Source organism: Nyctibius grandis, chromosome 20 (assembly GCF_013368605.1).
Source record: "Nyctibius grandis isolate bNycGra1 chromosome 20, bNycGra1.pri, whole genome shotgun sequence".
NCBI lineage: Eukaryota > Metazoa > Chordata > Aves > Nyctibiiformes > Nyctibiidae > Nyctibius > Nyctibius grandis.
This window is the reverse complement of record NC_090677.1, coordinates 9,634,449-9,652,449: the sequence shown is the minus strand read 5'-3', so window position 1 is coordinate 9,652,449 and position 18,001 is coordinate 9,634,449. Positions and strand designations below refer to the sequence as shown.

General features: G+C 48.1%; 2 long non-coding RNA genes across 6 annotated transcripts in view; one reads left to right on the top strand and one right to left on the bottom strand.

The window, feature by feature from the left end:
* Positions 1–12,981: 12,981 nt before the first annotated feature.
* Positions 12,982–17,812, bottom strand: LOC137672468 (uncharacterized). The gene is made up of 2 exons (XR_011049582.1): positions 17,534–17,812; positions 12,982–13,292 (listed from the first exon to the last, which is right to left on the bottom strand). It is a non-coding gene; the product is annotated as an uncharacterized lncRNA (long non-coding RNA).
* The window catches only part of LOC137672467 (uncharacterized), a 38,343-nt gene continuing 37,783 nt past the window's right edge, over positions 17,442–18,001 (top strand). For 3 of the 5 annotated variants that reach the window (XR_011049581.1, XR_011049580.1, XR_011049577.1), the window contains exon 1: positions 17,442–17,831. This is a non-coding gene — a long non-coding RNA (uncharacterized lncRNA). The remainder of the gene's footprint in view (positions 17,832–18,001) is intronic. The other 2 variants (XR_011049578.1, XR_011049579.1) reach the window with 2 other exon arrangements.

The following is an 18,001-nucleotide window of genomic DNA, read 5'->3' as shown; positions in this document are numbered from 1 at the left end:
TTCTCCCTGGGACGAGCCTTTTCAGCCAGTTGTGCGTACTGGGGGGTTTTTCCTTGATTTGTGAAAGCTCGAGCCAGCCAGTCAGCGAGAGTGTGTGTGCAAACAAATCCATTGGTCACCAGCGAACGCAAAAGCACCCACCCCCAGACAAGTGTGAGAGGGCACTCACATGCCCTCAGGCAGCAAAGGTGTGCTCCCACGCTCCGTGAGTCTGGTGAGTAACTCCAGAGGTAAATTCCTAATTCTCTTACTCAGTGGTGGCAGTGCACAGGGTGATTTGTAATGAAAGTGCAATGAACTCTGAGGATGAGGCACTTAGCAGACAGCTAGAGAAAGAGTGTTTCTTTGATTTCAGACAAATCCTCCCTGCAGTGTTCTGCTTTTGATCTTTCCATGGAAGGATAAGTTTTATGTAAGACAAATGTCTATCAAAGTTTTAGTTAAAGAGCGTGTTTTTAACAGAAGGTGGCACACTGATTAGGTTTGACATTTGAAGCAAGGCAGTCTAAACAGCCCAGGAATGCAGAAGGATTAGAGCGAGGTCTCACATAAAAGCTGTTGCTGTTTTATTAGGCAAGCGGAGCCTTTCAGGCAATGAAGTTTGGGTGCTATTAATCTATGCTGACAGATAATTGTTAATATTTGGGCAGTTGCAATTTTTTTCCTGCTATCTCTTCTGCTTAATAGAGCATGGCTGGGTACACAAAAGATTCTTCAGCGGTTCTACTCCATGTAATTTTGGGAACAAGTAATAGTTATCTCTTGGAAACACCGTGTCTAGCTCTTGGGAACCGTTTGAAGAGCATCATTACAGTCACAACTGAGATGGTTCAGAGCTCCTGGGAACTAAGGGTGCAGAAGGAGCTGCTCAGGGCAGCAAACAGCAGCTCTGCGGAGCTGGGAGGAGAGCCTGGGAAACAGCGGGGCCCTGCGGGCTGGGAGGGGAGGGCTGCAGCTGGCCAAGGTACTCTCTTACCTGGTTACCATGGCTGCCCTCAGGAGGACTGCATCCTCCCAGAGACACAGGGGCAAGGATGGAGCGGAGCAAATTCACTGGAGAGAGGCACAACCCTCTAATGTGTGTTTAGCCCAGATGAAGATCATGCAGAGTGTCCAGATTCTTGTTAAAGAACTGGGTCCTCAGTCCTTGGACCGGCATTGCTAATGGCCTTGTATTGACATAACAATTGTGGCAAACTAAATTACCATCCATTAGAGACCAGAATGAGTTATAAAAGACCAAAAGTACATTAAATGTCAGACAATGGTATCTGGGTACAACCTTTGGTGCCTTATAGTTAAAAGATTCTTTGAATCAGGAATGGTAAGAGCCAAGTTTTAAACAGGGCTGACATTAAAGTGTTAGCGAGGATGCTTTGTCTGTGCAGGTTGACCAGGTCCGAGTGGGGAGAACTGTGGAAACTTGTCACAGGGAGGCACCACCCCATTCAGCATGGAGACCCTGGGCACCTGCAGGTGGGGCAGGAGATGGCCTTGGATCCAGGCTGAGCCCCATCCTCCCCTCCTGGTGCTTATCCCGGCGTGTGATGGCCCGATCCTGCTGTGGGCTGCGGGGCTGGCTCCTGCCACACGTGCGGGGACAGGCACAGAGCAGGCAGCGAGGCAGCCTCGGCCCTCCCTGTCCTCTGCCAGGGCTCACCTGCCAGCACTGCTCCAACAGCGTGGTCAGATGCTGTGAGCTCGGAACAAGGAGCTGCAGGAAGGGTTTCGCTGTTTGCTGTGCGGGGCAATGGCCGAGGCACTGTGAGGAAGCCTGTCTGTGCGAAGCTGCTCTCCTGGCACTGGTCAATGTGTGAGAGCTCCATGCCAGGGTATTTACCAGGAGCTCAGCTCTCCAGAGGCAGCAGCTTGCAGACGGCCGGTGCGTCTCCAGGCCACCAGCTGCAGCAGGTCGCTGCTCCTGGGCAGCACTGAGGGAGCTGCAGCGAGCGCAGCCTGTGACTGACATGACAAACACAGCAGCATGCTGCTGGAAATAAAATCCCCAATAAATCGCTGGAAGAGCGCTTGGGTGCCAGAGTAATGATGGAGGTGGGAACATCTGTGCTAATTGCAGAAGGAGTGGGCTGCCCTGGGAAGCGGAGCGGGCAGGGTTCCTCCTCTGTATTTGTGCTGTACGATCAAACGCTTTTCTCACCGCCCAGAAATCTTCCTGTTTCCTCAGCGTCTTGTGTGGAAAGAATAAGACACTAGAACAAAGTCATGGCTGCAATGACTATACCTATGTCAGAAAATAAAACAGGACAGGGGACGCGGTGCTGGTCAGCAGCTCAGTGTGCTTCAGCCAACTGCTTCCCAAAAAGAAAACAGTGATGCTGGTCCTGGACCAGCTGGCAGGAGGTGCCCACCGAGGGCTGCGGGATTCAACAAGAAGACGTGAGGTACAGTCTAGTGCAGGGCTGGTGTGAAAGGTGGCTTTTACCCTGTGTACAGCAGTAAGACCTGGGTGAAGGAGAGTGGTCCAGACCCTGTAGGACTGTCCCAAACTACGTGGCTTCGGAAGAAGCTCCGTGTCACAGCATGTCACCGGGAGGTGGCCACTGTCCTCAGTGACTGGGTGAGCTGGGTGCCACACACCTGCTGGGCACCCTGGCCCGGCGAGGCGTTGCCCTTCAGAGGGTTTCTGAGCCCTGAGTTCCCACCTGCCACCCAGGCCATGCCCCCCTCTCCAGCATCCCCACCCCGCGGTGCGGACAGGCAGAGTCCTCCGTTAGTCTTTCGGTGCATATTTCCATCTGTGCTCACAAACTGCTCCTCTGGTTGTCATAATAATAAACTAGTAACCAAACAGAAACAGACCAAAGACGGTTTTGCTGTGTGTTGGGTGTACCACAGCGACGCTGGAGAAGATGCATGCTTAGAAATTAAAATAAGCCCTTCAGTGGGCTACTCAGGTATTGCTTCTAATTACAGGTATTGGTTAAATATTCTATTGGTTTTATTCCCAAGTCACAAAAAAACCTACATTTTTCTGCCTTTTTCTTTGCTAACCTGTGCATGTCTTTTCGGTTTATCTCCTATTAAAATAGTAAAAATAATGATGTAGCTGCTTACCACTATGCAAATCAATGTATTATTAATAGGGCACATTCTTGGTTGACTAAGGATGGCAAATATCCTATTTCCATTTCCTAAGACATGCAGCCTCAGAAATGTTTGTTAAGGGGAGAACACTCACGGCAGCAGCATTCTCCCTTCTCTGGTACCAGTCAGTCTATTGCTGGTCTAGATTTGGGGGAAATCAGTTTAACATGGAATAGAGTGCTGGAATTCTTATTGACTCTTTTTTTTTCTTCTTGCTTTTTGTTGCTATGGAAACAGCCCCTTCTTATTAAATCGTTTGATGGCACCATTCCCTATTAAGCAGATTTAGGTTTCTGCGGCAGTGTCGGTCACGCCTTGCCAGCAGCAGCCCCTCCCAGGGATCCCCGGCTCTCACGAGTCCTCATTGCCACAGAGAGCTAAAGCTGTGGCACTCCCCAACCTGCTGGTCCTGGGCGGCAGCTCCTGCCCCAGGAAAAGTGCGTGTAAAACTTCTGGATAAAGATCTGGGGGTTGTTCTCTCCTTCACCTCTTCCTATTATTATTAATCTCAAATTCAGATCTACCAGGCCTGTCAGCCACAGACCCACGGATCGGTCTTGTGGGAAAAGGAGGAAAAGGAAGAAAAAAGGAAGAAAGTGTATGTTTTGAACATACACTTGAGGCAGGCAGATCCTCAGCAGACAGGTCTCGGTTTATCCGTTTTGGCAAAGGGCTCTGCTGTGGGCTCTGGGGAAGTGTTTTCCTTAGAACGCGAGGTTTGGTCAGCAGCATGTGCAGTACACACCGCTCCTCGTTTATTTTGATCAAACACTAGAGAAGACAGAAGGAGTACTTGGACTAAATTGTATAAATCTTGTTTCATTTCCCTATGGAGACTGGCAGTCTCTTTGTCAAGCTTCTGGAAAAAACAGAGCATCAACGTTTGACGACAGTTCTGATTGCTGAATAAGTTCTGGTAATTATATTATCGGTTTATCACAGTTTATTACATTAAAAATCCTCTCCATTATTCAAAACACACCTGTGCACATATTTTCGGAGACACCTCAGGCTCGTTAAAGCTTTCTCAAGTATTCTAACAGTAGATGTAGGCTTGCCTTTAGATTTTCGTTGTTTCTACTTCACCGCTGATGATGAATGTTCTTATTTATCATCACATTCGAGTCAGAATCTGCGCTGATGAATGTTGTTCTTTGTAGTTTGCTTCCCACTCACAAATTCTCAGCTTGATGCTAGTGCCAATAATCTTAAACCCAGGACTCCTCATTTACACGCAGCTCTGTTTACCAGGGCTTAATGGCTGCAGCAATTAACTTTGTTTTCTCTGACTTCTCTTGGCTACTCTCCTGCTTTTAATGCAAATTCGGTGTGACAAGATAACATGTTTAGAAAAATAGACTGGAAATGTGAGGATATACCTGAGAAATCAGAAATTATGCGTATCTCACAGTTTTGTGTACTGATATTACGGTCAGGTTAACGTTACTGAAAATCTTCAAGGAGCCAGTGTCTATGCAGGCACATATGCATGTCTCATAATGTGCTCTCAAAAAAAAAAAAAACACCAGAAAAAAGCAGGAAAAGAGCCTGTGACGAGCTGCTGACTTCAGCTGCTGGCTCCTCCATCATGAATTAATCGATGACGCTTGCAGGGGAGCACAGAGCAGAAGGGACCTGCGTGCTGAGCTGGCGTTGGCCGGCTGTGCAGAAACAGCTGGGCTGCCTGGGGTGCTCTCCCGTGTTGGGGATGCAGACGAAGCAGACCCTTGGTGTAACTGGGAATTAAAACCGATAAAGAAACCTGCTCATTTCAACAAGACACATAAACATTGCCATGGGCATGGAGAAAAGGACATTTCTCTCCCACATCAGCATTCTCTCCTTCTGCACCCAGTGCTGGGGCTGCCAGGGTCCTGCCCGCCCAGCGCTAGCCTGGATGCCTGCCCTGGAAGAGGAGGGAGCTGGGGTGTTTTTTCCTGGGTGAACGCTGGCACCGACACCTCCCCCGTGGCTGCTGCTCCCCTCTGCAGCCCCGATCTCCCCTAGACTGCGCTGGGTACCCGCAGGGGCTGGGGAAATGTGCTGGGTCTCACAGCGTGTTAAATCCCTGCTATCAAGGGCCTGGCTGTAGGTTCTAATGAATGCGATGAAACAAAGCCTCAGAATGCAAAGAGAGGAAAAGGAAATGCAAGAGAGTATTGATTGTAATGTGAAGAGAGGATGTGGGTTATTACCAGATACCACCAACATGGTTTTCACTAAGGTTTTTGTGACACAGGACATAAGGAGCTTTCATCTGGGCATTTGGCCCTCTCTTCAGATTAAGAAGGGAAGTTGTCTTTGCTTTGAAACTTGCTTTTAATTAATTTAAACCTAACTCTGATGAGAGCTGTGTCCCTACACCAAACTCCATACCATGTCTGTGTCGTAGGGCATGACAAGGCGTCTATAAAGTGGTGATCAATGATAACTGGATCGACAAGCCGTGCATGCAGTGCCCAAGGATTGCAGCAAACCCTCTGTGCCCTCTGCTCCAGCAGTGCCGAATGCCAGTGTGCGCAGGGAGCTCGGGATCCTGGCTGCTTTACCAGAAACCTAATGACATAGCAAGTAGAGTGAGTTTGATTTCTTCCAATCACTTTTTAATTCTTCACAGTCTTGTCTGCTATCCGTCTGGCTCTGCATTTGCCGTGTGCTCTTTTGTTTTGTTGGAAGGGAGAAAATAAAAAAATCTTTTTCCCCCCAGAACTCATGAGCACAATTTTGCTGCATCAGCTTTGTGGCTTTGGGAAACAACTGACAGTATATTTTTCCTGCTGTATTTAGGTGAAAACCAGCTGTGTCTCTTAACTGAAATGTCTTAAGCTTGTCTTTGTGAGGTAATAAAATTGTGTTGCTTTTCATAACTAAATGCCTTGTGATATCAGTTTCAAAGGCTGACATTTCTAATGCACTAACACCCTTGAGCAGAAAAAAGCTATCCAATTTCAAGTGCAAATTCATCCACAGATGTTTTAGAGATCTAAGGAAAGGTCGATAAGGACACTGGCAGAATGATGTGGATGCTCCACGCTAACACTCTCCAAGGTGCTGTCTCAGCAGAGGAGAAAGGGGATTTGGAGTCCAAGTTCATTTAGTACAGCTAATAACCTTAGCATTTCATACAGAGCGGGAGGTTGCAGGTTGAAAGCAATCTCAACAGGGAAGCCTGAAAAAGCAGTTAATTATAATAAAAGACCTCTGATACGGTCTTCAGTTTTGAGCAATTTTCTACCTTTTTGTGCTTATCTGCAGTCTGAAGTCGGTGCCCTTTACGGGAATTCCTGATCGCAGATCTCATTTTGTGTATTCACACAAACAGCTCCTGTTAGGTCTATTTATCTATTTATTTGTATTTGTGTGAAACACCCCCAATAAATTTTTAAATTTATCTTAATGCCAACCGATGTCATCTGGCAATTTTCAGAGTCTGCTGGTGTTCTTGGCCCCTTCAAAAGGTCTCTCTGCATATTTAATACACTGTTTTTCCTCTTTGGATGCTGTTTGTGCACTGACTTTATTTTTCTGACGCTTGCTGTCCCTGGTATCTGTCGGTGCAGACAGTCATCCACACAAGGCACCTTTCAATACGGCAAGGAAAGGAAACGTTTCCTTTTCAAGTTTCTTGCATGCGTGCAGTCTAACCACTTACATAAATGTACCCTAATTACAGAATTCTTCTCTGATGCTTTCCCGTATTTTATGTACCTAGGAAAGCTGCCCCGTAGTTTGACACGTGCAGTACACCTCTGTTACCATGGCAGCACCATCACGCCGTCTTAAACCCCTCAATTTTAAAAAACTTTGATAGTGTCTCATAGGCTTGATTAACTATATGTGAAAATCGTGCTGGTGTTTTTTTGTACAGATTTCTTCAGGGAAAGCACGGAGACAACGAGCAATTGTCTGTTGTTCAGCTGTCAAAGCCCTGTGATTATTTTCTACATGAAACCGAAGGGAACACAGCATTAATTTGCTGTTTTTGTGAAGGGCCAGTGGACAGTTTGGATCTCTGTTACGGAAACAGAGCAAAGCAGAACACTTTTTTGGGGAAGCTAAACAGCAGTCGGTGCTTTCAGGGCGTGTTTGAGACCTGGCATGCCTTGGAGAAGTGGTAGAGGACAGAGCACAAATTCTGTCAGGCACATTTCCAGTTTCCAAAAGCAAGTTGTTTCCTCAGAGACCTGCTTCAGAGACCACCACAGGGCTCATTATACTGGAAATTGCTTGAACCATGAGCTGAAAAACCTGAAAATCTCTCATCTGAGATCTTTTGTGTGAAAAAGAAAAAAGACCCCCAGAATGATTATTGCTTTGAATTTCTGTTGTTTGTTGGGTTTTTTTAAAATGTGTTTCAGATGTTTTTGTTAAGGTCAGTGCTCAAATAGAGCAGGTGGAGTGAGGTGATCCTTCCCCTCTACACAGCACTGGTGAGGTCCCACCCGGAGGACTGTGTCCAGAGCTGGGCTCCCCAGTGCAGGAGAGACATGGACATGCTGGAGAGAGTCCAATGAAGGGCCACAAATATGATGAAGGGTCTGGAGCATCTCTCCTGTGAGGAAAGGCTGAGAGAGCTGGGACTGTTCAGCCTGGAGTAAAGAAGGCTCTGGGGCATCTTATCCATGTGGCTAAATACCTGGAGGGAGGGTGCAAAGAGGTGGGAGCCAGGCTCTTCTCAGTGGTGCCCACTGTCAGGGAAGATGGAGGTTCTCAGATGTGCTGGGGACGTGATTCACTGTCTTTCCCCAGCCCTCCAGCACAGGAGCAAAGTGTCATCTGTCCTGCTGGGACCAGGACTTGTGCTCCTCAGGGACGCCACAGACCAGGGCAGATAAAGCACGGCAGCTGTGGAAGTGTTAAACAGCAGTGACAGCCCCTGCCAGGGCAGAGGCCCCAGCACGGCTTGCTTTTGGCAGAAATAAATGGTTGAGGGCTTCCCCACAGCCGTGCTGTCCTGACGGGAGTGTACGCTGAGGAAGAACAGCGGTCTTCTTCCAGGGCAGGGCAGGCGAGCTGGCAGCTGCCTGGACTGCTGGGCACCACGGGGGCAGCGGGGGTTCTGCCACCCCACGCCTGGTCCTGAGTGGGAGCCAGTGACCAGCGACCAGCAGGTGCCCGGGGGATGCAGGCGTGCAGACACCATCCACGCCATCCCAGGTGTCAGTGTGACAAACCCTTCAAGGTTCACACTGCTGAAACTATCACGCCCCTCTTGATGGAGCGGAGCCTGTTCTGTGAGGTCTGCACTGCTCCATGCCCCGTCCGTGACTTCCCGAGGGCAGCACGACAAATAACAACACACGGAGCTGTTTATGCGTTCGAGGCCGATGCGTCTTGTTCCTAAGGGAGGGTGTGAAATGTGGAGGAACTAAGTGCAGCAGAGTGCCTTTGGAGAAGCACGTGTAAAACATTAATTGCATCTGTCTGCAAACAATAACAAATAATTTCTCAAATCTACTTCAAGTGTTTCTGGTTTTACTGCTATCACATGTTATTTTCGCATGTTATTTTCTAAGGGCTGTGGCCTCAGACGGGGAGCAGCTGTCCCTCTGGCTGCCCTAAGCAAGGGACAGGACCAGAAATCATGGAGATGTTGCTGATGTTTCCTCACGGTGGCCAGGCCGGTGCGGGAGCACGGGAATGGGGCAGCCTCGGAGACTGGAAACAGCCCTGCAGGGAAAACATGAAAGGAAAGTGTGTTTGTGCACGGTTGCATATGCTAAAGGTGGGATAATGGCACAGCTGCTCCTCTCTCTGGCACACGTGGGCTTCTCTCAACCAGATGGTAAATTCTAAAGGCAACACTTTCCCTGCATCCTGCCCCTCAGTGTTAGGGGTGGAAGCACCGATTGGGTGAATGGGTGCTTACCACGTGCAGCTGAAATCCTTACTCATAGCAGGCATATTTTATACATGAGCGTGAAGTGAGGCTTGTGTGTAAATTATTCAGACTCGGTTTCTAAACTAGTAAAGAAAAGTGCATTTTCCTGGGCCAGTAAAAATAGATCACTCGTGACATGAGTCATCGTTATGACTTCCACAGAAGTGGAGTTGCTCTCGAGTTATGGACTGTGTGTATTTCACAGGGGAGTGCCTGCGGAAATTAAAATTCAGGAGGAGAAATGTGTTTCCCTCTGGCTCATTTCCTATCACTGGCCTTAAAGGCTCATTCTGTAAACTGCAGAGCTGTGCCATCAGCTGCAGGAAAGGCGCTGTGAGATGGGATGTCACATGCTGTTACTAAATGAATGCACAGATGTGGGTTTTCTAAAAGGACACGAACAGGAGAGTGTAAACACCTGGAAACCTCTGGACCATGACCTGTCCTTTCTGTCCATGCAGAAATCCTCTCGTGCTTTCAAAGTGTCCAGCCTTAGATATGTGGAAAGTGAAGACATGAAGGGTGTTGTATGGGCTGGTTTGAAACCCTCATGAGTTATAACAGCAGTGATAAAGGATGGACTTAAATGACACTTTTCAGACACAGCAGTCAAGATTAACGACAAGAAAGCTCTGGTTCAGGAACAATAAACAATCATTTGTGTGTTGGCATCAGTTTTGGTCTCCAGGATTAATTGAAACAGCCATGTTCACGACAGCACTTCAGCTAGCGACCACAGCCAGACTACTTTTTCCTGGTCTAGATCATTTACCCATGTAAAAACCTCTGCCATCAAAAGTTAGCACAGGCATTTTTTTTATTAGATGTTCTTAGGAGAGTGTGCCTCCCAGGCAGCTTTTTGCAGCAACATACAGATGAGGGTATGGGCAACATCATTTTTTCTTTTGCCAAGATTTTCAGCAGGGGCAATTTCTGATATCTCAATAAACCCTAAGTCGTAGATATAAATTTCTAATTATTTCACTGTAGCCTTTCTTTTCCCATAAACTGCTCCTCAGATCTACCAGGGAAGGGCTGAGCTCCCTGTCATCTATAGGAGCGGGACAGTAACTGCTCTACAGCATCCAACCAAGTACGCACCTTCCTCATGTCTGGGCTGTGAACACCAACATTCTGCTGAGGCAAAAGGTGCTGGTGGATCCTCCGAGAAAAGCCTGAGCATCAGTGGAAAGAAATCACAAGGTGACTTTCTCTCAAACGCTTCCTTTGCCGCTACTTTAAATTTGATCTGGTAACTTCTTAGCTTCCCTTTGCAGTTGTGGTGGGGGCATTTCCTAAGGGAAAACAAAATCCCACTGAGAGAATGAAAGCAATTCTAACGCTTTTCTGAACAATCTTGCACTGTCGAAACTCGGTTCGCTCAAACCCTAAAGCTTCAGAGCGGAGCAAGGAGAATAAATTTACTGTGTGAAGAGGTTACCCTTTTATCTGCTTCGGGTAATTTTACGTACATCTTTCTTCTGTAGCTGTAGATATAACGCATATGCAAGAACACAGCTAATATTCATGTTGATGTGCCAGTTTTCCTGCCCAGAGAGTTCTTAATGGGAGGAGAAGCTGTCTCTCTTTCAGATAGTGGAAGCATCACAAGCTGACAGTCATCGCAAGCACAAAAGACCCACTCACAAAAATAAATCACAATAGCAAATTCAGGTGAAATACATTTTGTGTACACTCACCCTCCGTGAAGGGCAGGAAAGGATAGAGCTGCCTACATAGCTATCGAGCAACAACCAGCTTTCTCAGCCCTGAGTGATAACACGTACAGAGCAGATCAGACCACAGGGCATCCGGACGGGCTGACTTCAGATGGCCCTTTGCTGCACGAAGCTTTGGGGGAGAGTTGATGAGGTTTATACTGTCATGGATATTTCACAGCTCTCCTCCCGTGGGTCAGCTGTAGTGACGTTGCGAGGGAACTTGTCCCTGGCAGAAGGGCTGCCTGATGAGCCGTGCCCCTGCTCTTTGGCCAGGGAACTTCCAAAGCATCAAGCGAGACATGTACTCAAAGACTGGCTGATGCGTTTATTCAGTGAAGGCACCAAGCAAAAGACAGTCTTCCCGCAGAGCCCCGCACCCCGTGAAGGTAGTGAGGTGGGGTCTATAGCAAGGCAAGCTGGAGGCAGCTATCCCAGCGAAGAACGGATCACCCTCTGTCCTCACAGCCTGGGACACACTTTCCAGTGGACCTGGGCTTGTCTAGAAGCCCCTTTTAAAGTTTTACCTGAAGTTTATAGTTTCACAGATCAATAGCGGTAAGGCCAGAAAGGCTTGTACTGTACCCCTTCTCCTGCAACAGCCCTAAGGGAAACTCCCCCAAGGCCATATACCAAACATAAGTCAAATTATCAGGATGTGGGTGCGCTGGCTTGGCTCTGCGAGGGCAAGAGATGCTGCCGGGTGGACAGAGAGGGGTGTGGGACGTGGCGGTGGCCAAAGGGGCAATGGCTTCGCAGGGGTGACGGGTGGCTGAGCCGCACCAATAGCGGGGGGTGCTGGGACCCCTGGGGTGGAAGATTCCTCTTCCAGGGCTCGGAGGGGCTGGTGCTGCTCCACAAGGCTACCTTGTAGCTCAAAAAAAACCCCAAACCAAAACCCAAAACTCAATCACAAAACCACTTCATACAACTGCATATAAACTGCATACAAATGCGTATGAAAGTCTTAATCTGATGCCTAAATTCCCTGAATCAATATAATTTACAAAGCTTCTAAAAATGCTAAACTCTAAACCAACAAGCTCCTGTGGTAGCTCTGCTCTGCATGCGTGTGGAAGAGGACGGCTTATTTCCAGATCCCCCCTACCAGGGGATTAGCAGGTCCTTGCAAAGCATGTTAATGTGGGACTTTCTGCAGAACCTAATTTATTCTGTGTCTAAAGAACAAGGATGAACACACTAATAGACTTCTTAGGGAAGGCTGTAAATGAGAAGACTAAACTTATAGAGGGAAAGCTAAGGAAAGGCAACTAATCATGATCAAAGGGCTTATTATATAATTTACGCTCATTCAGTAAAAATGAATTCAGCCTTTTAGAGTCCTTAATAATTAACACATCACTGCTTATGACATTAACACATTAATTTTCTATCTTCCATAATACATAGAAGTTACAAAAAAAAAAAGCAGAACATAAAAATCAGATGCACAAGACGGGAAGAGCTTTGCTAACCTTGCTGATTTTTGTGTAAATCTAAAATTGAGGGTTTGAAGTGACAGAGGCATTTCTTTTTCCTTTTTTTTTTGCCATGGCACAGGAATACCAATGGATCAAAGACCAATATGATGAAAAGTAAAGCTGAATAAAGGCATATTAAGCATTTAATTCAACCTAGATTTTAAATTCCAATGATCAGTGTAATATTTTGGAAAGGAACTATTTCTGTTCTGAAGCTCAGTTCTTCGATTAAACAAACGTTACGAATTTTCTTTACTAAATCCCTTTGTACAAAAGCTGAATTTGTTTTCTTTCCAGTGTCTTTGCTCACAAAAAAATGTGCTCTGAGTTGCATGCTGCAAATGGGTTCCTACTGAAATGGTCCTGTCCGGGGGTAATCCTTATCCGATTTTTTAATTAGCTTTCTGGAATCCTTCTAACTTTGTGGATTCATGTCCCATGTATAAATCACACACTCACACAAATGTGTGCTCAAGAGCACTGCTTCTGCAGCTATTTTCAGAGGTAACTGGAAATGGCTTTCACCGAATCAATAGTGACCACCCGGAACGCCAGCTGCTGGGAGCGTTTGGTGGGCAGCGTGCTCTGAAGTTTCATTAAACCAACTCACTAATTGACAAGTGTTTGTAGTTCACTCGTGGATAACATGGGGACAAAAAGGGTGAGAAAGGGAACCCTTAAAATAGTAACTTCTCTTTGAAGAATTTGCAAAGCCAGTACAAAGGAAAAAATCCAACATGAACATTAGAAAATAACTCTTTCTAAAACTCAGTTCCCAAGCAATCAGCTTACCTGCTTTGTTTATAATACTGATTTATTAGATATAATTCGCTCTCTGAGAAAGCAATAATATCATAATTTTTCTGATGAATTTACAACTAGGCCAAACAGAGAGAACATAATATCTTCTACTGCAAAGAATGTAACATGAAGCGTGGATGTGGTTTTGTCTACAGTTCATTTAAGAGATTTAGAGCTGAGATGACCACGCAGACAGCTGGTGCCTTCTCAGAGGGTCTCGGTGCTGTTGGCCCTGGCTCAGGACAGGGGGGTGGACGTAGGCTCGGGGACCTCTTGAAGCACCCTCCAGATTTCTGCTCTCCGACCCTGGTGAAAAAAGTGAAGGTAAGACTTCCTCAAAACTTTTTCTGAACCAAATCCAGAGTGTATTTTTTTTTATTTTGTGCAAAAGTGGGCTTTAGCTGACCTCTTTCTTCCTATCTTTACATATATTAAGGGTGTGTTTACGCGTGTGCCTGCTTTCATGCGCGTTTGTTTGGCTGGCTGTCAGTACGCTGCTGCTCAGACGGCTCGGAAGGCATCGTTATTTTGTAAAGTTATACAATAGGCTAATAGGAGGCAAAATGAAGCTTATTATTGCCTGATGGAAACGTAGACTTCAGGAAAGCTGCACCCACCGCTCCGAGGGCAACGCTCGGTGCCCTGCTCCGGGGTGTCCTACAGCTCTTGGTGTTTGGCAACATCTGACCTCGAACATTTCTCTTGGAGCCCAAATCTGACAGTCCTGTCCCTTCCAGATGCTTCTTGGCATTCCGCTCAGCTTCTGCCTCCTCATGCACAGTTCAAAGCTGAGTTTAGAAATCTTATTTGCATGCATATACTGTCTGGGATCTAGATTAATATTTTTGGAAAAAAGGATAAATCTCAAGATTTTTTTTTGCAGTTAAAGTAATTCTGTTTAAAATTACTTGGCAATTTTGTTGGTGATAATAGGATTATGAAATGCATTTGAGTTTGGGGGGAGCGGGGAACTTAAGGAATCAATTTAAACTTCTCTGTTGAATGGAAACCTTGTCAAATCTCCTTAACAAGTTTTCACTAGCTCTGTCTCACATATTAGATAATCCAATTAGGAATCTTAAATTGCATATTTTGCTAGAAATAACATGTATGGAAATGGAGCAGATTTCAGGCAGTTTTAGGGTAGTAGCAATAAAATAGTTGGGTTTTGTTTTGTCACTGTAATACCTGAAAACAGAGGTACCCATGATTTGGGAGAGTTCATTAACCTGTTGTGCTCCCTGGGGCTGGGTGTTGCAGGTACAGCACATCCTCCACGTGCCGTCTCTTGCTCAGAAACAGCTTGGCTACAAAACCTGAGGAGTCTCAAACAGAGATGCCCTGAAGTCAGTGGGTAAGGACGGAGCTGCTTTTAGGAGTGAACCCCAGTCACAGTAATTTCAGCAGACTCCTCATTTACACATTGTGGGTGGAGGCCAGTGGACTACAACCTACAAACACACAACCCTGAAGTGCGTGTTCCCCTTTGAAACAGGAGGACAGAAGCCAGGGCTTGATTTAACTGCATCGGGGAGGTGGAGAACGGGAGGGAGCAGCTGATGTCAGAAGTGTGGCATTCTCTCCAAGAAACAAGCTTAATTGAACTCAGCCATGCTTCTGTGGTGACTGCTTCAGGGAAAAGGTGAAAATCAATCTCTGTCCCCCAAACACGCGCAGTGTAACACTAACTAGTGCTGCACCTGTACGTTAGCAAGAGAGAACTGCAATAGTTTTGCCCGTTATCAGCTGGCACTGCAAAGACAAACCTGGGTTTGGATGTACCTTTTATCTGTTTTATTGAGATGTCCCATATGCAAATCGAAATACGTCAATATATTAGTCTTGATAAATTCGTTATAAATTGTTTATAAATCCAATGACTTGAAAATAGCTATTGTCTTTCACTATCCTATCTTCCATAGCGAATTTACTTCTGTTAAAGTAAACGTGTTGTGCTGTCCCTGTTATTCAGGCTGTATGTTTATGTGGAAATGGTATTTTCTCCTGGTATTTTTGCCTTGAATGTTGCACATTTGAGAGCCCAAATACAGCAAGAAATCTCAAACTGAGGTATTCCTTGGGCAGTACCGCGGCGGGTTTTTGAATGTAAATGTTCTCATTCCAGGGCTTTAATCTTACACAATACTCAGCTTTTGTAAGTCTGTGTGGAATATATACCACCAAAATGGATTTTAGCTTCCTGACATTACAAGAGAGATGTGAAAATCGAGAAAAAAGTGTTTCTGAACTTCTAAATTGAGTTCTTTGCAGAAGAAAAAAGCACTCTTAAAAACTGGAATGGGATGAGTTTTTCCAGGGCTCTGAGAGTTAGCATCTTGTCTTTCAGTTATACTTTAGTAAATTGAAACACAGAATGCTTCTTAATGGCACTGCAGCCATGATTATCTAACCGATATGGATGTGTCTATTGGAGGGGTTCACAACGATTTTTGTCTTTTTAGTACTTATTCCATGTCCAAGTACAAAAACTTGTTGATCATGGACATGTAAACTCATTTTTCATTTGCATACCATCATTTTAGCAACTGGCAGTATAATCACTCAGTTAAACACTGAGTATGTGGAAAATAAATGACACATTGGTGCTTTAATACCTTAATAACTTCTTTAAAGGAACTGACCTTTTGGCATCCTACATTTACAAAGCAGTACTTAGTTGCTACTTATTTCATCGCTTTCTCTTCCTTCTCCTTCCTACCTAGAATTTAAATATTCTCTTTTAGCTTTATTTCTGGAGACAAACGGTTTGGATTTTAAGGTTATAACTGCTGAGGTTGCAAAAGCTGTGTCTTGTCTTCTGGGGGCCAGATTTATAAAGCTTGTGGCCTCCAGCTGAGAAGCATCACTCGGCCTTGTTCAGTGAGGATTTGCAGGTACCAGCACCATGAAACCGGCTGTATGGCAATGAGCAGGTTTCAATAAAACAGTTTCCTGCTGTTGTCTGTTGGTTTAAACTGCAGTATTAAATGAAGAAATCACCTAGTAAATTCATTTATTAGTCCCTTCAAAATCTAATAAAGAAATATGTCAGGCATTAATTTACCTGGAAAGATAACCAGAGAGACTCTTCAACTGGAGCAGTCAGTCTGGACAGTGTCTGTAAAGTTAATGGTCTATAAAGTGAGAGGCTAAGAGTCTGTGTAGCTTCAGTCTCTGTTAGCCTCTCTTTGCTGGTTGTACACAGCAAGAGGTAACGAAAGAATATTGATTTCCTCCAGAACCACTCCGCAGCCCTCCCCAGTCCTCAGCTCCCCACGGCTAATGAGAATCCTCAGGGGAGGGAGAATTATTCATGGCCCTGACAAGGCGGGATGGAGCTGGGACCCTCCTTTTCTGGGGCAGAGATGGCTTCTGAGCTGCGGGTCATGTCTGGGGGAGCGTTGTGCAGCGTGAGGGGGGCAATGGGACTCAGTGAGCGTGCAGGGGCTGGGGCACTGCCGGGGACCAGCTGGGTGGCCAGGAGACACGGCTGCTCGCTGCAGCAGTGGGCTGCGATGGCACCGACCCCACCTCTCTCCCTGGGCAGGGGTGCCAGCCTGGGTGCACAACCGCCTGTCCACACAGCGGGGCCAAGGCCTCGCCAGCCTCGAGGATTCACTGATTAAACACTGAGGAACAATCCTTCTGAGGTCTGTAAAAAGGTGATGGTTTCTGAGTGACGTGAGGCACGCATTCTGCTCTCTGACGGCGAGATTAGGCCGCACCACGCCTTCGCTTTCGGCCTTCTTACACTGGTGCTGTTCTCTGTACAACCAGACCTGTGGCTCAGAGTCCCTCAGTGTTTGCCTCACAGCAGCAGAGATCTGCCAGGGGTGCACTGGTCTCTTCATGAGCAAAAGCTTCTTGAATCATTTTATATATGGGGCATATCAACATTAAACAAGGGAAAAGTATCTTGGATCGCACCATCATGCGATCAAGGGCTGGGAAAGCACCTTGGGGGTCCCTGCCCCAGCCCCTGCCCCAGACCCTGCTGAGGGCAGGGCCAGCGCTGGGCTCAGACCAGGCTGCTCAGGGCTTTACCCCGTGGGCTCTCAAACCCCCACGGACAGGGAAGGTTCCTCCCCACGTCCAGCCCGAGCGGCTCCAGCTTTGGTGTGTGCCCCAGCCCTGCCCGGGGCCCTGCGGGCGGCAGCGGCGGCGCCCGTCCGTCCCGCCGAGCCAGGCAGGGCCCGCGGCCGGGAGCCCGCCCGCAGCCAGCGCGCGCCTTTCCCGCCACCGCCTGAGGGCCGCCCCCCCGCCGCGCTCCCCCCGCCGCGCTCCCCCCGTCAGCCCCGGCCCCCCCTGCCCGCCTCAGCGAGCAGCGGCAGCGCCGCGCCGGCCCGGCAGGTGGCGCTGAGAGCCCGCGCGCGGGGAGGGCGGCTGCCAGTTCCGGTCCGCCCCGCTCCGCTCCGGCCCGGCGCGCTCGGGGGTTCCGGGCTCGGCTCCGGGCCCGGCTCCGGGGGTCCCGGCCCCGCCCGAGCCCCGTGCTCGGCTCCCGGCCCCGCTGGTGCGCGGCGGGGTCCCGGGGAGCTGCGGGGCCGTACCTACCGCGCAGGCCGGCGGCAGCAGCCGGCAGGACCCGGCAGCCCGTGAGGGCCCCCGCCGCGGAGAGCGGCTGCCGGGGCACTGGCCGGTGCCGCTGGAACGGCTCTGGGGTCTCGGTGACAGCCTGGTTACAGACAAGAGCGGGTGCTCCGGTAATGAGCGGTACGGGGTGCTCGGTTTCCGCAACGCGCTGGTGGCCTGGTCCGTCCCCCGCCGCCGTCCGTGCTCGGCGCGCTGTCCCGGAACCACAAACCGCGGCGTTCCCGCACCGCCTGCAGGAGCCGGGCCGTGCGGTGGGTACGTGCCCGCACGGGCAGGGACACCTTCCCCCAGACCAGGTTGCTCCCAGCCCCATCCAGCCTGGCCTTGAGCACTGCCAGGGAGGGGGCAGCCACGGCTTCTCTGGGCAACCTGGGCCAGGGTCTCACCACCCTCACAGCAAAGAATTTCTTCCTCAGATCTCATCT